Source organism: Hippocampus guttulatus, chromosome 22, assembly GCF_054856545.1.
Source record: "Hippocampus guttulatus isolate MCC_2025c chromosome 22, RoL_Hgut_1.0, whole genome shotgun sequence".
Lineage (NCBI taxonomy): Eukaryota > Metazoa > Chordata > Actinopteri > Syngnathiformes > Syngnathidae > Hippocampus > Hippocampus guttulatus.
Genome location: NC_141282.1, coordinates 1,041,473 through 1,064,441, shown reverse-complemented (window position 1 = coordinate 1,064,441; position 22,969 = coordinate 1,041,473). Strand labels below are relative to the sequence as shown.

The 22,969-nt window shown below is 47.1% G+C and overlaps 1 pseudogene; it reads left to right on the top strand.

Moving 5' to 3' along the window:
- Nucleotides 1–18,276: 18,276 nt before the first annotated feature.
- On the top strand, nt 18,277–19,493 carry LOC147185918 (uncharacterized; annotated as a pseudogene).
- Nucleotides 19,494–22,969: the final 3,476 nt, after the last annotated feature.

The following is a 22,969-nucleotide window of genomic DNA, read 5'->3' as shown; positions in this document are numbered from 1 at the left end:
CGAGCCGAAGTTGCTCCGCTGCGGCGCTCAGGCTGTTCCGACGAGGATGTTGGGGCGGAGCGCTGGGAGCGCCGCGGGTGTTAAGCAAAGTGTTCGGCTTCGTGAGAGATGAAGAGAGGAACCACGCGCAGACACAAAAAGCACAGAAGGGTTTTATTGCCAGTAAGCGAGACAGGCCGAGGTGGTCACAACTGAAAGGTAGTCAAAATGATCAATTCATGAACAAAATCCTCTGGCCACCAAATTCTCTCCCCCTCCACCTGTACTCCACAGCAACCTGCAACTCCATAATGGAGCACTTCAATCACAAAATCTTTAACATCCATCACCACCTCCATCAAAACCTGCCTGCTCCCCCCCATCTGAACCTTCTCCTCCTTGTCATTCCTTCTCCAGTTTTGTTCCATCCACAACTGCTCAATTATCCAACCTCATACTCAAATCCAAGCCCACCACTTGCCAGCTCAATCCCCTCCCTTCATCCCTTGTTAAATCCTGCCTTCCTTCCCTGCTTCCTCTCATATCTGCTATTATGCACTCCTCACTCTCTTCTGGTATTGTTCCATCACTCTTCAAAACCGCTGCTATCACCCACACACTGAAAAAACATGGCTCTGACCCCAACAACTTCGTTAAGCTCCGCCCCATCTCCAACCTTCCATTTATCTCGAAAATCCTAGAAAAAACTGTTGCTGCTCAACTCCACTCCCACCTGTCCCTTCACTCTCTCTATGAACCCTTTCAGTCCGGTTTCCGCCCCCGCCACAGCACAGAGACTGCCCTAATCCGCATTGTAAATTATCTCCTCATAGCATCTCCGATCCGATCCTGGGCAGTCGGCCCCCGTCAGGGACTTGCCCCCCCCTCCCGGGTCCCACACCCGGCACGAATCCCGTTGGTGTCTCGCAAGGTTCCCCGCCAACATTTCCTTCCCACACCTCCCGCAAGCCACCCTTCTCCCTCCGCGACCCCCCTCCCCATTCGCCCTTCGTCCCCCCCCCACCCCCTCCCCTCCACATGCCACGCCCGCTCCCTCCCTTCTCCCTCCTCCCCTCTCCACCTCATTCTCTCTGTCCACTCTTTCACACCCTCTCACGTGTCTGGCATAGTTTGCTTTCGTCACCCACCTTTCACACCCTCCGCACTGTCTCCTTTCTCCCTTCTCCTCATACGCTCCTCCCGTGCAACTCCTTTCGTGACTTATTTTATTCCCTTTCGACCCAAACCTCCTCCCACACTTCCCACACTCAAACTCTACCTGTTCCTCGTTACTGCGGTGTATGCGTTTTTCGTGCATGGTTAGACCAGCTCTACTCCTGCACACTTTACCGCACCCCTCATACCTACATACCAACCCGTCATTCACTCTCCTAACATTCCTTTCCAGTCTTTCCTCGTTCCTTCCCACCTCATATCTGTGACCTTTCTGATTTTCCCATTTATACAGGTGATCCATTCGCTCGCTCACTCTCCGCTTCCATCCTTCCCTGTCACTCGTCAATCTTTCCACCTCTGTCCAGTCCATTCCTGCATTCCTCATCACTCTCTTCCAGTACAACACCGTCTTCCTTTTGCGCCCCATCTTCTTCCCTCTTCCTTCCAGTTCTTCCCACCATCCCATTACCATAGCTTTTGTTAGTCTTTCATTTCCCATACGCATCACATGTCCGATTCTCTGCAACACTTGCCTCTCGATTTTCCACTCAATGGATTTGACTCCCAGCATTTTCCTCACGTCATACATATTCACTCCTCTTTCTTGCATTTGCCTCAGTGGTTCTCCATTCCTATCACTCCACACATACCTATAGCACCTATCCATCCACTTCTGTAGTTTTCCCACATCCTTCTTCAACCACGTTCTTACCTGACAGTCATACAGCAAGCTGCTCTCTACACACGCCTCTACTACTCTCCCTTGCCACCTCTTTGATAGTCGTGTCCCTTTCAACCACCCTTTCACACTCCCCCATAGCTTTCCTGCCCTTTTGATCCTTTTTTCCACGTCTGCCTGAGTACCAGTCGAGCTTCCTAACACTCTAATCTCCTCCCCCTCTTGCGTTCCAAACTCCAGCACCTCCATCACACTTTTCACCCTCCTTACACTCTTGTGTATCTCTCCTTTCGTTCCCACTATAGTAGTGTCGTCTGCAAACAAGGTGCTCGATACACTCACTTCTTTTGTTTCCGAGCTCCCTCTCTCCCAGCCATGTTCACCTGCGAATGACCCTCCTGGTATCCACCTCCACACCACCATTTTCTCCTCCCTGTTATCTCGGTTCCTCGCCGCCAGTGCCTGCCTCATCACCGCCTGATGGTAGATGTTAAAGAGGATCGGTGATGTCTTGCACATGGCCAGTCGTCATCATTCATATCCTTCGCCCCTTCCTGAGTCACTCTCTTCTTACAATCTTCTACATCCTCCTGTATGCGTACCATCATTTGCGTTACATCCGCTGTGGACCTCCCTTTCCTAAAGCCCGCTTGGTTTTCGTCAAGGAGCCTCAGGTGTTCGGCCCACCAACTCAGTCGCTTCGCTAACATTCTTCCTAACACTCTGCTGCACATACTCAGCAGGCACACTCCTCTGTAATTATTTCTGTCATTCCTGTCCCCCTTCTTATGTAACGGTACCATCAGTCCCACTTTTACACTCCCATCCCACTGGTCCGCCCTCTGCTCAAACATCTTCCTCACTATCTTAATCACTCTTTCTATCACTTCCTCACACGCATTCCGTAAATATCCTATTCTCACCCCATCCTCTCCCGGTGCCGACTCTCGTATCTCCCTCAGCCTCCATGATTTCCTCCCTCTCAGGCACCTCATTCATGATCTTGTTTGCTTCGCTCGCTCTACTATCGTCCCTGAGATCTACGGCTCCTCGAACTGCCTCTTCGATCACTCTTAGTTTTTCCTCATACCTCTCCCTCGACACGCTGTCAAAATGCTCCCTGAACTCATTTGCTGTCACAGTCGTGCTCCGAGCGGCCAGTTGATCCCTCTTTCTTAACTTCCTCAAACATTTGTACATTTCGCCAAGCCTCCCTCTAGAACATGCTTCCTGACAGTCCTCAATCACTCCTTCCCACCAGTCTCTTTCCAGCCTCCTCAGCAACTTCTTCAATTCCTTTCGCGTTTCCTTCACTTCCGCTTTTAGTCTGGTGAGCTCTTCTTCCATCTCCCCCACTCCTCTCCCTCCTGCCCTCACTCTCAACCTTCTCCTCGCATTCAGTGTCTCCATTTTCTTATTCCTTCTGTCTACCCTCTCCCATATCCTCTTCTATCTCCTCCTCTCTCCCTACCGTCCAAGGGTTGGATATTTCTCTTCTCTCCCTTCCACATACCTCCACTGCTGTTTCCACCATTATTTTCGCCAGCTCCGTCCACCCGCTCTCCTTTACCAGTCCTTCCTTGTTCAACTCCTCCAGTTTCTCTCTTGTCCTCTCCTCATATTCTCTTTTCTTCTCCTCCACTTTCAACACCTCCCACTTCGCTTGCACCACTCTCCTCTGGATCCTCTCTTCTGTCCTCCATCTCTTCCACTTCCCATTCACCTTCATACACACCGGCCTATGGTCTGACAATTCATACTCGCTCATAGTCCACATCCTTTTCACCATGCGGTGTCTCTCATTCCCTTTCACCAGAAATCCATCCAACTCATACCATTTTCCACTCGCCATGTGTCGCCACGTCCCCCTCCTTCTAACCTCCTATAGCTGTTAACATATGCCAGATCGTGCTCCTGACACCATTCTATTAGGTCCCTTCCGGCTTCATTCATCCTCCCCAACCCATGCCTCCCACACACTCCTCCTATCTTCACATTCGTTCCCACACTTGCATTGAAGTCTCCTCCAATCACCAGTCTTTCACTCCCTCCCATCGCCACCTGACTCCCCATATCTCGTCGGCATCTCTCCATTTCTCGTTCATCCGTTCCCCAGCTCGGTTGGTAGACTGATACCAGCCTGAGCCCTCCCAGCACCACCGCCACCACTCTCTCTCCCAGCCACTTCTGTTGTCCTTCCTCTATCCACATCCTCAATGCCGTTCCCCTCAACATCACTCCGGCTTTCCTCCCATGAACAAGCACTACCTGTTCCTCCTCCTCACCCAACCACACCACTCCGGCTTCTTCTGCCTTTAGTTCCGTCATCAGCACCACTTCCCATTTTTCTTTGTTGACTCTTTCTGCTACTCTCCTCAACCTCTTTCTAAATGTTTCTCTCACACTCAATCGCCTCACATTCCATGTGACGATCACTCGTTCTCCATTCTTACCCCGAGCTTCAGTTCTGTTTCCCCCTTCCTGTCCCGCCCTTCCTTTCCTCCTGTCTCCCCTTCTTTCATTCCTCTCTCTTCTTTTATCGTTTCTAATCCTCGCTCCCCTCTTACTGCCAGGGCCTGGATGGGGGTGAATCCCCACCAGTCTGTCTTTCACCCATCCTCCCACATGTCTTTTGTCCATCCCGCCTTGCTTGCGCTTCCTTCTCACCATCCCCATCAACCGTTTTCCCACCTCGCCGCGCCACGTGCGGGTCCTGAAAGGGCCCTCGCCTGACTTTTGTTTAAGGAGGGTTGTGGGGCGGCTACTCCCACTTCCCTCCGTTCCGGCGGGGCGAGCATCGGGTGTCTCTCCTTCCGGTGAGGTCCCTTCTCCTTCCCCGTCAGCTGGTAGGTATTCAGCCGCAGCAGGGGCTCGAGACCCCCGGCGTTCCCCCTCGCGCCACGTGGAGGCATCCCACCAAGCGAGGCCTCATAGCATCTGATTCCGGTTTAGTCTCCATCCTCATCCTCTTAGACTTGAGCGCCGCCTTTGACACAATCTCCCACCCTATCCTCCTCAATAGACTCTTCTCCATTGGTCTCTCCCACACTCCCCTCAGTTGATTCCACTCCTACCTCACCGGCCGCACTCAGTTTGTCCAGCTCAAATCCTTCACCTCAAAGCCCTCCCCAGTCACCACAGGTGTACCACAGGGATCTGTCCTAGGTCCCCTTCGCTTCATCATATACCTCCTGCCTCTTGGCCATATCCTCCGCAAATTTAATATCCACTTTCACTGCTTTGCTGATGACACCCAGCTCTACCTCTCCTGCAAGCCAAACTCCATACTCCCACCCCACTCCCTCACCTTTTGTCTCTCTGAACTCAAAACATGGTTCACAACAAACTTTCTTAAATTAAATGCTAATAAAACTGAAGTCCTCCTTCTTGGCACCAAATCCACTTTATCCAAAGTAAAGAGTTTTTCCTTCAACATTGACAGCTCCCTAGTGTCCCCCTCCCCCCAGGTTAAGAGTCTGGGTGTCATCCTGGATAGCATGTTCACCTTCCACTCACATATCAACACCATCACCCGCACTGCTTATTTCCACCTCCGCAATATTACCAGACTTCACCCTTCCCTCACCCCCGCACCACTGCTATTCTTGTCCACAGTCTTGTCACATCCCGCCTTGATTACTGCAACGCTCTCCTCTTTGGCCTACCTCAAAAGTCCTTCCATAAAATCCAGCTGGTTCAAAACGCCTCTGCTCGCATCATCACAAAAACATCTTCCCAGCAGCACATCACCCCGTTCTCCAACAGCTCCACTGGCTCCCTGTTCAATATCGCATCAATTACAAACTGCTTCTATATATATAAATGGCCATCCACAACCTGGCCCCTCCTTACCTGACCGACCTTCTCCAGGTGCATATCCCCTCTCGCTCCCTCAGATCCTCGTCCTCCCTCCGTCTGTCAGTGCCCCCTGCCCGCCTGAGCACCATGGGAGCCAGAGCCTTCAGTCACGCTGCTCCAAAGCTTTGGAACAACCTACCTCCGGACCTCCAAAACTGCACACCTCTTTCCACTTTCAACTCCCCTCTAAAAACACACCTGTTCAGGATTGCCTACAACACATACCTCTTCCATTTCCTATGTTTTTATGATTTTATGTCCTGTTTTTATATAATATCTCGCTTACTAATTTTTACATTGTATTTTCTTATTGTCTGTACAGTGTCCTTGGGTGGCATGAAAGGCGCTTTTAAATCAAATGCATCATTATTATTATTAATTCGAGGAGTGCAGGAATGATGGAGCGGTACAGCGTGGTCGACACGGCAGGAAGGACCTCTGACGAAGTGACACTGGGTGGCTGCTCAGGCTGGCTTTTATGCTGCAAGTGGCAGATGAGATAAAGACTCGCAGGTGTGTCGGGGAGGCAGGTGCACTGATTTAGAGAAGCGCCCATCCCACACTGAAAAAGGTAATAACTTTTTGGGAGCGGAAAATTCCCCCACAGGAGAACAGAGACAAAGTGGTTTGATTTCGTGGAGTTCGTGGCGCAATGCATAAGGCGTCTGACTACAAATCAGGTCATGCTCGAGCAAGATTAAGAAAATCTTTTAAAAAAACGCTCACATGAGGCGGATTTTGAGCCTTGCCTATGCAGTGATATTAATAATAATATTAATAACCATGAAAAAGTGTGGCGCCTAAATGAGCATTAATTTGATCACACAACTCATTCCTATGAAGATACGTTCAAACTCAGAAAACTTGCTCAGCTCGGCCTGAAAATGCATTTAAAGAAATAAAAACTCAAATTGAGTGTCACGCCGAAACCAAAGGACTTATGCACACACTGCAACATGAATTTAGTCCAGGATGACCTCCTGAAGCCTAAATGAGCATTAATTTGATCACACAACTCATTCCTATGAAGATACATTCAAACTCAGAAAACGTGCTCAGCTCGGCCTGAAATTGCATTTAAAGCAATAAACCTCAAATTGAGTGTCATGCCTAAAAAAGGACATATGCACACACTTCAACATGTATTTAGTTCAGGATGACCTCCAGAAGTCTAAATGGGCACTAATTTGACCACACAACTCATTCCTATGAAGATACATTCAAACTCAGAAAACGTGCTCAGCTCGGGCTGAAAATGCATTTAAAGCAATAAAAACTCAAATTAAGTGTCACGCCTAAACCAAAGGACTTATGTACACCCTTCAACATGTATTATGTTCAGGATGACCCCCTGAAGCCTAAATGAGCATTATTTTTAACTACACAACTCATTCCTATGAAGATACATTCAAAGTCAGAAAACGAGCTCAGCTCAGCCTGAAAATGCATTTAAAGCAATAAAAACTCAAATTGAGTGTCACGCCTAAACCAAAGGACTTATGCACACACTTCAACATGTATTTAGTTCAGGATGTCCTCCTGAAGCCTAAATGGGCATTAATTTGACCACACAACTCATTCCTATGAAGATACATTCAAAATCAGAAAACGTCCTCAGCTCGGCCTGAAAATGCATTTAAAGCAATAAAAACTAAAATTGAGTGTCACGACTAAACCAAAGGATTTATGCACACACTTCAACATGTATTTCGTTCAGGATGTCCTCCTGAAGCCTAAATGAGCATTAATTTGATCACACAACTCATTCCTATGAAGATACGTTCAAACTCAGAAAACTTGCTCAGCTCGGCCTGAAAATGCATTTAGAGAAATAAAAACTCAAATTGAGTGTCACGCCGAAACCAAAGGACTTATGCACACACTGCAACATGAATTTAGTCCAGGATGACCTCCTGAAGCCTAAATGAGCATTAATTTGATCACACAACTCATTCCTATGAAGATACATTCAAACTCAGAAAACGTGCTCAGCTCGGCCTGAAATTGCATTTAAAGCAATAAACCTCAAATTGAGTGTCATGCCTAAAAAAGGACATATGCACACACTTCAACATGTATTTAGTTCAGGATGACCTCCAGAAGTCTAAATGGGCACTAATTTGACCACACAACTCATTCCTATGAAGATACATTCAAACTCAGAAAACGTGCTCAGCTCGGGCTGAAAATGCATTTAAAGCAATAAAAACTCAAATTGAGTGTCACGCCTAAACCAAAGGACTTATGCACACACTTCAACATGTATTTAGTTCAGGATGTTCTCCTGAAGCCTAAATGGGCATTAATTTGACCACACAACTCATTCCTATGAAGATACATTCAAAATCAGAAAACGCCCTCAGCTCGGCCTGAAAATGCATTTAAAGCAATAAAAACTCAAATTGAGTGTCACGACTAAACCAAAGGATTTATGCACACACTTCAACATGTATTTCGTTCAGGATGTCCTCCTGAAGCCTAAATGAGCATTAATTTGATCACATAACTCATTCCTATGAAGATACATTCAAACTCAGAAAACGTGCTCAGCTCATGCTGAAAATGCATTTAAAGCAATAAAAACTCAAATTGAGTGTCACGCCTAAGCCAAAGGACTTATAAGATAAGATATCCTTTATTTGTCCCACACTGGGGAAATTTACAGCCTCCAGCAGCAAGAATGTAGGTAGAAAGAAAAAAGAAGAAAAAACAAAAACAGGGATATGCGCTGCTGGAGAGGCAGCCACTCAGGGGGTTATGCACACACTTCAACATGTATTTAGTTCAGGATGACCTGAAGCCTAAACAAGCATTAATTTGATCACACAACTTATTCCTATGTAGATACATTCAAACTCAAAAAAACGTGCTCAGCTCGGCCTGAAAATGCATTTAAAGCAATAAAAACTCAAATTTAGTGTCACGCCTAAACCAAAGGATTTATGCACCCACTTCAACTTGTATTTAGTTCAGGTTGACCTCCTGAAGCCAAAAACCATTAATGTGATCACACAACTCTTTCCTATGAAGATACATACAAACTCAGAAAACGTGCTCAGCTCGACCTGAAAATACATTTAAAGCAATAAAAACTCAAATTGAGTGTCGCCTCAAAAAGGACTTATATACACACTTCCACATGTATTTTGTTCAGGATGACCCCCTGAAGCCTAAATGAGCATTCATTTGACTACACAACTCATTCCTATGAAGATACAATCAAACTCAGAAAACGTGCTCAGCTCAGCCTGAAAAAGCAATTAAAGCAATAAAAACTCAAATTGAGTGTCATGCCTAACCAAAGGATTATGCACACATTTTAACTTGTATTTGGTTCAGGATGACCTCCTGAAGCCTAAATCACCATTATTTTGATCGCACAACTCATTCCTCCATCCATCCATCCATCTTCTACCGCTTATCCGGGGCCGGGTCGCGGGGGCAACAGCTTTAGCAGGGAAGCCCAGACTTCCCTCTCCCTAGCTACTTCTTCCAGCTCTCCCTGGGGGATCCCGAGGCGTTCCCAGGCCAGCTGGGTGACATAGTCACTCCAGCGTGTCCTGGGTCTTCCTCGGGGTCTCCTCCCGGTGGGACATGCCCGGAACACCTCACCAGGGAGGCGTTCAGGAGGCATCCGAATCAGATGCCCAAGCCACCTCATCTGGCTCTTCTCGATGTGGAGGAGAAGCGGCTCGACTCTGAGCCGCTCCCGGATGACCGAGCTTTCTCACCTTATCTCTAAGGGAGAGCCCGGACACCCTGCGGAGAAAACTCATTTCGGCCGCTTGTATCCAGGATCTCGTTCTTTCGGTCACGACCCATAGCTCGTGACCATAGATGAGGGTTGGAACGTAGATCGACCGGTAAATTGAGAGCTTCGCCCTTTGGCTCAGCTCCTTCTTCACCACGACAGACCGATACAGCGTCCGCATCACAGCAGACGCTGCACCGATCCGCTTGTCGATCTCTCGCTCCCTCCTGCCCTCACTCGTGAACAAGACCCCAAGATACTTAAACTCCTCCACTTGGGGCAAGATCTCTCCCCCGACCCGGAGGGGGCACTCCACCCTTTTCCGACTGAGGACCATGGTTTCAGATTTGGAGGTGCTGATTTTCATCCCAACCACTTCACACTCGGCTGCGAAACGCTCCAGTGAGAGTTGGAGAGCCCTGTTTGAAGGAGCCAACAGCACCACATCATCTGCAAAAAGCAGGGATGCAATACTAAGGCCACCAAAACGGACGCCCTCAATGCTTCGGCTGCGCCTAGAAATTCTGTCCATAAAGATTATGAACAGAATCGGCGACAAAGGGCAGCCTTGGCGGAGTCCTACCCTCACTGGAAACGATTCCGACTTACTGCCGGCAATGCGAACCAAACTCTGACATCGGTGGTATAGTGACCGAATAGCCCGTATCAGGGGGTTCGGTACCCCATACCCACGAAGCACCCCCCACAGAACTCCCCGAGGGACACGGTCAAACGCCTTCTCCAAGTCCACAAAACGCATGTAGACTGGTTGGGCGAATTCTCACATACCCTCGAGGACCCTGCTAAGGGTGTAGAGCTGGTCCACTGTTCCACGGCCGGGACGAAAACCACACTGCTCCTCCTCAATCTGAGGCTCGACTTCCTGACGGACCCTCCTCTCCAGCACCCCTGAATAGACCTTACCAGGGAGGCTGAGGAGTGTGATCCCTCTGTAGTTGGAACACACCCTCCGGTCCCGCTTTTTAAAAAGAGGGACTACCACCCCGGTCTGCCAATCCAGAAGCACTCTCCCCGTTGACCACGCGATGTTGCAGAGGCGTGTCAACCAGGACAGCCCCACAACATCCAGAGCCTTGAGGAACTCCGGCCGGATCTCATCCACCCCTGGGGCCTTGCCACCGAGGAGCTTTTTAACCACATCGGTGACTTCAACCACAGAGATAGGAGAGCCCACCTCAGGGTCCTCAGACTCTGCTTCCTCCAAGGAAGACGTGTTGGTGGAGTTGAGGAGGTCTTCGAAGTACTCTGCCCACGGGTTCACAACGTCCCGAGTCGAAGTCAGCAGCGCCCCATCCCCACTGTACACAGTGTTAGTGGTGCACTGCTTCCCCCTCCTGAGACGTCGGATGGTGGACCAGAATTTCCTCGAAGCCGTCCGGAAGTCGGCTTCCATGGCCTCACCGAACTCTTCCCACGCTTGGGTTTTTGCCTCGGCGACCACCGAAGCTGCGTTCTGCTTGGCCAGTCGATACCCGTCAGCTGCCTCTGGGGTCCCACAGGCCATAAAGGCTCGATAGGACTCCTTCTTCAGCTTGACGGCATCCCTTGCTGCTGGTGTCCACCAGCGAGTACGAGGGTTGCCGCCACGACAGGCACCAACCACCTTACGGCCACAACTCAGATTGGCCGCCTCAACAATAGAGGCACGGAACATGGTCCACTCGGACTCAATGTCCCCCGTCTCCCCCGGAACATGGGAAAAGCTCTGTCGGAGGTGGGAGTTGAAACTCCTTCTGACAGGGGATTCCGCCAGACGCTCGCAACAAACCCTCACAATACGTTTGGGTCTGCCAGGACGGACCGGCATCTTCACCCACCATCGGAGCCTACTCACCACCAGGTGGTGATCAGTTGACAACAAAACACCACTCGAGTTCTGATCGGGGGGGCCGTTCCTCCCAATCACGCCCCTCCAGGTCTCACTGTCATTGCCCACGTGAGCATTGAAGTCCCCCAGTAGAACAAGGGAGTCCCCAGCAGGAGTACTCTCCAGCACACCCTCCAAGGACTCCAAAAGAGGGTGGGTATGCTGAGCTGCTGTTTGGTGCATATGCACAAACAACAGTCAGGACCCGTCCCCCCACCCGAAGGCGGAGAGAAGCAACCCTCTCGTCTACCGGTGTGAACCCCAATGTACAGGCACTGAGCCGGGGGGCAATGAGCATGCCCACACCTGCTCTGCGCCTCTCACCATGAGCAACTCCAGACTGGAAGAGAGTCCAACCCCTCTCGAGAGAACTAGTACCAGAACCCAGGCTGCGTGTGGAGGCAAGTCCGACTATATCCAGTCGGAACTTCTCTGCCTCACACACCAGCTCGGGCTCCTTCCCTGCCAGAGAGGTGACATTCCATGTCCCAAGAGCTAGCTTCTGCAGCCGAGGATCGGACCGCCAGGGTCCCCGCCTTTGGCTGCCGCCCAGCTCGCATTGCACCCGACCCCTTTGACCACTCCCACGGGTGGTGAGACCATGAGAAACAACTCATTCCTATGAAGATATATTCAAAATCAGAAAACGTGCTCAGCTCAGCCTGAAAATGCAATCAAAGCAATAAAAACTCGAATTGAGTGTCACACCTAAACCAAAGGACTCATGCACACACTTCAACATGTATTTTGTTCAGGATGACCTCCTGAAGCCTAAATCACCATTATTTTGATCACACAACTCGTTCCTATTAAGATACATTCAAAGTCAGAAAACCTGCTCAGCTCGGCCTAAAAAATGCATTTAAAGCAATAAAAACTCAAATTGAGTGTCACGTCTAAACCAAAGGACTTATGCACACACTTCAACATGTATTTTGTTCAGGATGACCCCCTGAAGCCTAAATCACCACTATTTTGATCAAACAACTCATTCCTATGAAGATATATTCAAACTCAGAAAACGTGCTCAGCTTTTGAGGGTCACGCCTAAACCAAAGGACTTGTGCAAAAAATTCAACGTGTTTTGTTCAGCATGACCTCCTGAAGCCTAAATGAGTATTATTTTGATCACACACTCATTCCCATGAAGATATATTCAAACTCGGAAAACGTGCTCAGCTCGGCCTGAAAATGAATTTAAAGCAATAAAAACTCAAATTGAGTGTCACGCCTAAACCAAAGGACCTATGCACACACTTCAACATGTATTTAGTTCAGGATGACATCCTGAAGACTAAATCACCATTATTTTTACACACAACTCATTCCTATAAAGATACATTCAAAGTCAGAAAACGCGCTCAGCTCGGGCTGAAATCGCATTTAAAGCAATAAAAACTCAAATTGAGTGTCACGCCTAAACCAAAGGACCTATGCACACACTTCAACATGTATTTAGTTCAGGATGACATCCTGAAGACTAAATCACCATTATTTTTACACACAACTCATTCCTATAAAGATACATTCAAAGTCAGAAAACGTGCTCAGCTCGGGCTGAAATCGCATTTAAAGCAATAAAAACTAAAATTGAGTGTGACGCCTAAACCAAAGGACTTATGCACACACTTCAACATGTATTTAGTTCAGGATGACCTCCTGAAGCCTAAATCACCATTATTTTGATCACACAACTCATTCCTATGAAGATACATTCAAAGCTCAGCTCGGCCTGAAAATGCATTTAAAGCAATAAAAACTCAAATTGAGTGTCACGCCTAAACCAAAGAACTTGTGCACACACTTCAACATGTATTTAGTTCAGGATGACCTCCAGACGTCTAAATGGGCACTAATTTGACCACACAACTCATTCCTATGAAGATACATTCAAACTCAGAAAACGTGCTCAGCTCGGCCTGAAAATGCATTTAAAGCAATAAAACTCAAATTGAGTGTCACGCCTAAACCAACGGACTTATGCACACATTTCAACATGTATTTAGTTCAGGTTGACCTGAAGCCTAAATGAGCATTAATTTGACCACACAAGTCATTCCTATGAAGATACATTCACACTCAGAAAACGTGCTCAGCTCGGCCTGAAAATGCATTTAAAGCAATAAAACTCTAATTGAGTGTCACGCCTAAACCAAAGGACGTATGCACACATTTCAACATGTATTTAGTTCAGGTTGACCTCCTGAAGCCTAAATGAGCATTAATTTGACCACACAACTCATTCCTATGAAGATACATTCAAACTCAGAAAACGTGCTCAGCTCGGCCTGAAAATGCATTTCAAGCATTAAAAACTGAAACTGAGTGTCACACCCAAACAAAACACACATTTCAACGGCCACTTCAACCTGAGTAAAACAGACATAGAGTTTAGAAAATCGGATTAAGGGTTCGGGAGAACCTGAGCTTTTGGGGGGGCGAGGTTCGTGTGTGGGGAATGCTTTAGTAATAATAATAATAATAATAATACATTTTATTTATAAGTGCCTTTCAAGACACCTAAGGACACTTTACAATAACAAAAAACACAAAACAACACGGGTTGAGCAGCGGCATTCAAAATGCGACAGCGTTCACTCAACCTGGAAGTCAGAAAGAAACCATAAGTGAGGGAGAGGGGAGAAAAAAAACACACTCGAACTACCCTAATTTTGAGGATAATTTGAGTTAGGCAAAAAACTCCTGCACAAGCATATGACAGTTACAATAGGTCACAAGACATAAACACCATTCTCCTCTTCCTCCAAGGATCTAGGGTGTACCCAGCAGCAAAAGTCCCCAAGGGGCAAGTAGGCTCCCCACTGCCTGCTTTTCTCGTCTAGAAAATTTTGTCGATGGCATCGAGAGACCAGCCAACCAATTACATGTTTGGTTTTAGGACGAAAATACGACAAGAATACGAAAAGTCTGACAAAGACAGCACATGGACTGAGTGGCGAGCGGGTAATGGTGGGGGTGGGGGGACAGGAGCAGAAAGCAAAAGTGTCCGCCTTCGTCGATAGCCAAGCAAAAAAAAAAACTATACACTGTATATATATATAGTGTTATATTGCCTGTCAATATTCTGGTCAAAGAATGCCTTCAAACTGAAGTAAAACAGGATTCTTAAGCATCCATCCATGAATTTTCCAAACCGGCTTATCTTCACTAGGGTAGCGGGGGGTGCTTGGAGCCAATCCCAGCTGTTTTTGGGCAGTAGACAGGGGACACCCTGAACCAGTTGCCAGCCAATTGCAAGGCGCACAGAGACAAATAACCATCCGCGCTCACACTCACACCTAGAAACAATTTAGAGTGTTCAATCAGCCTGCCATGCATGTTTTTGGAATGTGGGAGGAACCCGGACTACCCGGAGAAAGCCCACGCAGGCACAGGGAGAACGTGCAAACTCCACACAGGAAGGCCGGAGCCGGGATTGAGCACACGACCTCTAATCACTCGACCACCGGGCCAACCCTGCTGTGAAATTAAGCCAATTTTGATCTCGGAATCCTTACAGTTTTATCTTAAAAGGTAAACAGTACTGTAATGCTTACCATGTTTGCAGTCTTGATCTGCTTCATCATATTTTTTCTGTTGGAAAAGAAAGAAGAAATTTGAACAACAGCATCAAAAAGAAGAAATTGAAAAACAGTGACAACAAATATACTTTCGACATCCCGGGGTCAAACCTTCACAGAGGTTCAGGGAATCACTATCGAGACGTGGAGTAGCTATCATAATAAATCTTAAGTCATTTCCATAATTGCATAGCATATAATTTTACTGCTCTGAGAAGAGAACATTGAGGGACAAATGTTTATTACTCTCATTTAACCTTTTCTTGTTGCTTAAGATCTTAACAGTGATCTAAATATATTATCTTCATTTGTCTTTTTGAATCCGATCCATCCATTTTCAACAGCGCTTGTCCACAGGTTTAGGGTAGAGATGAGGTCAATCCCAGCTGAATTTAGAGGCGTCATACACCAAGGACATAAACAAATCACACTGGTCGGTGACGGTCTTGCCCAGTCCAAGACAAAATGATATTTATCTGGTCGTCTGACAGTGCAACAAAAAAGGCATGCAGTTTGACCTTAGCAGACCAGTGATCTTAAATTCCGAGCCGCTGCCTCAGCCCAGCAATGTATTAGCAATTTTGGCCACACTAGAATAACTTGTAATTGCATAACACAAAATAACTGCAAAGCACTGGTTTGGAGAAGACCATGTCATGTTAGACCCATGAAAGCTGGTTGTGGGTCCCACAGCACAAGAATACAGCGGCTGACTGACCAAATAACCGTGCGGCACAGCGGGCGACTGATGTAATTATTAAACGACAAAACAAATTTATAATGAAATTAGTTGTCAACACTCAATTATCAATTATTATCCATTTGTTGTTGCAACGCTAATAAACGTGTTGGTTTTGACATAACTCCACCAAAGTATATTCCATAAGTGTGTGTTTGGCGTGCTGGACGTCGTTTCGAGAAGCGTTTTCTGTGAAGTGTTCTGCAATATATCTCCTACCCTACAATTCCCTTTCTTCAGCTTGAAGATATCACCTATGTTGCTCGGGGCTTCGTGATGAAATCTGAGACTCACAGGAGCCCGAATCGATTCGTGTTGTGCCCTGAACGTTCAGTAAAACATCTTGCAAGAACTTCTCCATTTCCAGCCTCTGACTTTTGCACATCAACTCAGCCCGAATCAAACGAACACGCGGAGGACCTGGGGAAGTGGAGAACAGTCAAGGGATCCCGCCGTGTCGACAACAACACGCTTCCCCCTGTTTGATCATGCTCCAACAATTGGTGACCCCGACGTGATTCGAGCTGATTGTCGGTCAACAGGCAGAATTTCGGCGCGCCATAATTGATAAGGTAAGAGGACATTTATCCTCTCGATTGATTTTCTGCCCTGTTGACTGATATGGTGTGATGCTTCACGTTTGATTTGAGACCAAATTAGTTTGGGGCTGGTAATTGAGAAAACCTGTTTAAACGTATTACTAGGTGTATTTCGTTCTAATTCTGAGTTCTAGAAATAATAATTCCTCATTTTACGGTTTAAACCCATTTAAACGTATTACTGGGTGTACTCCGCTCGAATTATCGAGTTATAGGAGTAATAATTCTTCGTTTTGCGGCTTAAACCAAAGGCCTAAAATAACCGGTAAAGAAGAGAAGTACAAGAGAATAAGAGAATAAGAGAAATACAAGTGAAGTACAAGAGAATAAGGAAAAAGGGAAAGGAAAAACTCATCTTCAGGGAGGTTGTCTCGTTCTGTTAAGAATCCTAGAGACTAGAATTCCTCGAGGAAGACGAGTTGATTTTAAGACTGATCTTATTTTAGGCGGGGTTGTTTCGTTCTGTCAAGAATCTTGGAAACAGGAATTCCTCAAATTTAATAAGATCATAAAGAGAATACAGGAGAATTCACTTGTACAGAGATTTGCGAATAAAGAGGTTCGCGAATAAAGAGGTTCGTGAGTCAGAAGTTTGTGGACAACGAAGTTCACGGATATTAAATACTGCAGTTCGCGAATAAAAGGGGTTCCCGGGAAAAAGAATAAAGGGAGTCACACATTTCAATTTACAGCAAAAGGAAGGGCGAGATTGATATGGAAAGAATTGACCTCCATTTGTGTGACGTTAATTAAATAAATAAGGCCGCTAATAAAATAAAAAGAGGAGGGGAGAAGAGGAGTTTGTAATCTGTGCGTCGTGTCTTTGTTTGTAATCTGTGTGTCGTGTCTTTATTTGTAATCTGTGTGTCGTGTCCTTGTTTGTAATTTGTTTTGTGTTGTTAAAGTATAAAGATGGATGGGGAATTCGATAGGGAGTTGGAGTGGTTCGATACCCGTGTTATTCCAAACCATGGCCGTAGTGTGCTGCTGAGTGATCAAGTGAGAAGTGCATGTAGTGTGTGTGTGGGCGCTTTGCCAGAGAAAAGTAGGGAAGAAAAAAGGGATGAACTGAGAGAGTGGGTGAGAGAATGTTGTGACAAGGGCTGGTTCCCGCCGATGTCTTCGGCTGCGTGCTTGGTGACTCTGATGAAAGAAGTAGAAAAAGCATGTTTGAATAAAAAGGAAAAATTGGAGGAAGATGTGAAAAGAACAAACAAGTTGTCTCCGAGAGGCAGGAAGGTGAGAGGAAGTCTAAAGAAAGTTGAAAAATGGACAAAAAATGCCAGACTGTTGGCAATGGGCTATGCTGTAAAACAGTCAAGAAAAGAATCTCAGACAGAAAGTGTGGGAGTCAAGCAGCTGCCCTCTGCGCCGCCATCCTATTGTGAGTCTGCCGTGCGGCGACAAAGTGTGCCTATTAACCCTTTCACCGACTCACCTTATGCAAACGTAAAACAAATGCTTAAAGATACATCTGTACCAGTTTGTCCTATCTTGTCAGTTTATGGAGGCAGCCTACAAGTGGACTGGGATGGAGTTGGCGCTGCGGGTCGACCACCTTCTGATCCGACCAGACAGACAGCTGCGGACTCGCTGGCTGCAGGAGTCACTGCTTCAATCGACATGATACAAAAAGAATTTGACGAACTAATGAAATACAGGCGTGAGCCGCGACAATTGCTAGACAGAGCTATAAAATTTAAAAGTTAGTTGACAAGACATCGGGAAGTGCCGAGGAATGTTAGTGACGAGCTACTCGCACTCTTGAAAGACGCAGAGGAGAAAGCACACAGACAGGAAGAGGAAGAGATGAGACGCAGCCGTGAGGCTCGAGATGAGAGAGACAGAAGGAGATAGAGGAGGGGGAACGACGACAGGATATGGCGACTGTGAATACACACCTATACATGTCCCAGCTGCAGAAGGAGATGACTGACATGAAAAGCGAGTTACAGAGCCTTAAAGATACACATCCAGACTCACCACTGAGTACATCGCGACACTGAAATCGACACCTCATTACATGCAGATGCTTCACAGAGCCCGCGAGGCATGTACACTCGTTCTATGGGAGGGATTGCTTTCCAAGCTCCCATGATATCCAAGGTGGACCCTGTGTCGGGATGTCAAGCAATGTATTATAAACCATTCACCCCCTCTGACCTCAGTCTGATGTTGCAGAAACTTCCTCCCATGCAGAATGGTGGAGAGAGCTGGCTGAAAGCCGTCCAGCGCGCCACGACAGGTCAAATTCTCACAGCAGGTGACGTAAGAGCATTGATGACGCAATCGTGCCCGCTGTCTCAGTTAGAGACTCTTTTTAAACAATCGGGACTTACAGACATTATGGACAACATCGCACTTACTAGCACACAGTTTATGAAAATACTGACAGCATTAGATGCTTTGTTCCCCATACCCGAGGTCGTTATCTCTGACTTGATGTTTGCTCCAAAGTCGGATGAGGATGCGGCAGTATTTATTGATCGCGCTCAAGTCGATTTTGCGCTAAAAACAGGTCATCAACCCACTGATTCCTCTCTTTATTCCCAAGTATTTCGGGCGGCTGTGCTAAAAGGGGTTCCCAAATCCGTAGTCCAGTCCATGGAATCAAACCCTGATCTCCCTGGCGCTGACCACGCTCGCTGGCTGTCTCACCTGAAGCACCATCTACGGAGACATAGTAAAGATAACGAAACAAAAAATGAAAAGCGAAAGAACGTTGAATCCCAATTGACTATTATGCAGCTCCAAAGCTTGCAGAAAAAGGAGGAGCCCGTGACTCCACCGGCTGCTAACACCTCATCACCTTCTGTCTTTTCTGAGTGCATGATGTATCAGTCGGGGCCATTCAAGGGCCGGAGAGCGCCCCCTGGTGACCAAGGAAAATGTTTTAACTGTGGCAAAATGGGCCACTGGGCACGTGACTGCCGAGCCAGACCACAAGGACAAAGATGGGGTGGGGGCAGAGGCAGAGGACAACAAAGGAGCTACGACAGCGGAGGCTACGCACAGTCACGTGGCAGGGGAGACTACAACCAACAATCCTATAACGAGCCACCACAACAGACTGTCATGCCACCTCTGCAACCTGGCCTTCCTCAACCACCAAACCAACAATACCTGCCACCGACTGCCGGTCAATATTCGCAATGATGGGGCCCTGGATCCACTAGCCGCGGTCTGCAGGAACCGATGATCAACTTGACGGTAGGAGGAACTTCTCTACCTTTCATGGTCGACACTGGAGCGCGTCATTCCACCGTCATGACCTGACAGACGAACAACAAAAATGGTACATGATGGCAGATCCGTCCGACCCGTATATGCCACCCTGCCATCCACATGTCTCGCTGATGGTTTCTCCACGACACACAGCCAAGGATCTTGGTCCATTCGTGAGGGAGTGTACAACGGCGACTGATTGGTATGAAACAATACACGAAAACCTGTTGTATTCCAAATCTCTCGATGCCTACTGGATCCAATCTGATGCATTTTATCCCTTTTCAGTTCTTGAACATAATCTTTTGGACAGGCATCATGGCAGAGAAATGACCGATAGTGATCTCGCTGCATCCATGCTCGAACAACTTCCACAGCACTTGTGGGCCACCGACTCAACAGACGTGGGACGATGCGACGTCACTCCAGTCATTTTTCAAATAAAACCCGAGCCGATTTATATTCCACAGTATCCAACTAAAGAATCGGGGCGTCTCGGTATAACAGACACAATTGATGGGTTGCTGAAAGCGGGTGTTCTATGCAAAATTCCGCGTTCGCGATATAACACTCCCATCCTACCCGTAGAGAAAAAGAATACCGGAAAATACCGCATGATTCACGATCTACGCGCCATCAATGCTGCTGTCTTGACACCTACCTTGCCTGTTCCCAACCCGCATTCTACCTTATCTCAACTTGCACCATCCCACACTCATTTCACTTGTATAGACTTGGCGAATGCTTTCTTTTGCATCCCGCTTGATGACTCCATGATGGAGTATTTCGCATTCACATGGAATGGTGAGTGCTATTCGTACAACCGACTGCCACAAGGCTTTGTTCTCTCTCCAGGCCTGTTCAATGCCTATTTGAAGCAACTTTTGGCGCCACTAATTCTCTCAGCCGGAGTACTATTGATCCAATATGTTGATGACATTCTGCTGGCTGCTCCTTCTGAAACTGTGTGTGTTGAAGCCACACAATCTCTGCTTGCTCACTTGGCAACGATTGGCTTGAAATCTATGTCCCACTGAGCAAGAAAGACGCCTTCTCATTAAGGCCACTCCTATCCTGTCTGGAAGAAATCAAAACCTGGATGGCACAAAATTTCTTGAGATTCAATGAAAAGAAGACAGAGGTGATATTGTTTGGTCCCAGTGGCCCTTGTACATTCCATCCTGTAGACTTGGGCCCCCTGTCTCCTTATCTTAAGTCAACAGTCTCAAACTTGGGCCTTAAACTGGACAGTGATTTCAAACTCGATCGGCAAATTGGTGCCGTTGTTAAATCCAGCTTCTTTCACCTTAGACAGCTGGCCAAAATAAAACCTCTCCTCTCACATGAACACTTTGAGATGGTAATTCATGCCTTTGTCACATCCCGGCTCGATTACTGCAATGCCCTTTACTTTGGAGTCAGCCAGTCCTCCATTAAGCGCCTTCAGCTGGTCCAGAATGCCGCCGCTCGCCTCTTGACTGGTACTCGTAAGAGGGAGCACATAACTCCTACTCTGGCATCCCTTCACTGGCTCCCCATTCATTTTAGAGTTATTTTCAAGATCCTCTTATTTGTTTTCAAATCTCTGAATAATCTCGCGCCACCTTACCTCTCTGAGCTCATCCGCCCCTACACACCTGCCCGGCGCCTCAGGTCTGTGGACCAGACTTTATTAGAAGTACCAAGAACTAAACTGAGGCTCAGAGGGGATCGAGCCTTTTCTGTTGCTGGTCCCTCTCTCTGGAATGACCTCCCACTAAACATTCGGCAAGCCTCCTCGCTGCCCATCTTCAAAACCCTCCTCAAAACTCACTTGTATTCTTTGGCATTCGACTCAGCATGACTTAGATTTGTTCTTGGTTTTACTGTTTGGTGCTTTCTACCGCCTTTATTACCGATTTGTCTTACTGTTTATTGTGCATGTTAAATTGCTCCATGTACAGCACTTTGTATGCAGCGATGGCTGTTTGAAAGTGCTCTATAAATACTGTTGACTTGACTTGACTTGACTTGAAATGCTCGAAGAGCAAACTTCAAATCGCACGCCCTCAAGTTTCATTCCTTGGGCGGCTCATTTCGAGACACGGGACAGGCATGTCACCTTCACACAAGGATGACATCTTGCACCATCCCAAACCCACCTATGTCAAGCAAATGCTTGCCTTCCTGGGACTTTGTAATTATTCTCGACACCATGTTCCAGACTTCGCTGAACTCACACGTCCTTTGCGCGCCATGGTTAATGACCAAGGCATGCAAAACTTAACTCACTCTCTTACCTGGACTTCTGATGCAGACCAATCGTTTATCAGCTTGAAACAGTTTCTTTCCTCTGCGGCCTCGTTGGCCATTCCAGACTACACCAAAATGTTCTTTCTTGATGTGTCTGAAAAATCAAGCAGTGTGTCTGCTGTGCTTTTTCAGAAAGGGGGAGTTGGTGAACGATACACTTGCTTGTATGCATCCACTCCACTTGACAAATATGAACAACGACATCCTTTATGTGCGGCTTTTGCCTCAGCTCTTGCTCGGCTCGTTCAGAAAACATCGCACATAGTTTTACATCATCCACTCACTATCCGCACATCACACAGCACTGTACAATACGTCACAAGCCAGGCATTCACCATGACAGGAGGGAGACAAAGAAAAATCGAGACAATACTAACCCAACCCCACATCTTGTTTACGCACGAAGGCGTCAACATGGCCGAAGGAATGATGGAAGGAAAACCACACTGCTGCACACAGCGGATAGTGGACGAAAACACGCTCAGAGAAGAACTGTATGAGACACCATTGAATAATCCAGACATGATACTGTTTACAGATGGCTGTTGCTTCAAAGGAGAAAAAGGACTGCAGTCGGGATTCGCTGTGACACGAATGACGGATGACGACTTCAAGACGGTAGTAGCAAAAAGACTAACAGGTCCTCAATCAGCACAGAGAGCTGAACTGATTGCGGTTCAAACAGCTTTAATGCTAGCCCAGGGAAAAACTGCCAACATTTACACTGACTCAGCATATGTGCACGTGGTAATACACACGGCTCTGGCTGAGTGGCAACGAAATGATTTTGTGACTGCTGTAGGAACGCCAATTAAGCATCATCAAGACATCCTAGCATTGCGAGATGCCTTAATGCTGCCCAAAGCAGTGGCCATCATTAAATGCAAAGGACATTCCAAACGCTCAGACTTTGTAGCAAAAGGAAATGATTCGGCTGATAAGGCGGCGAAAGAGGCAGCAGGCTATCATCTTCCCACATTGCAACTAATGATCAGTGAGAATGAATTAACCGATAGGGAAGAGGTGAATGAGGATACGGTCAAGTTGTGGCAAGAGCAAGCCAGTCCAGAAGAAAAGAGTGTGTGGAAGTCGAAAGGGGGTGCAAAGAGTGATAATGCAATATGGAAAAAGGATGGGAGATGCATCCCACCACAAAAACAGTTGAAACAGTTGATAAGTGAAGCCCATGGAGTGTGCCATGT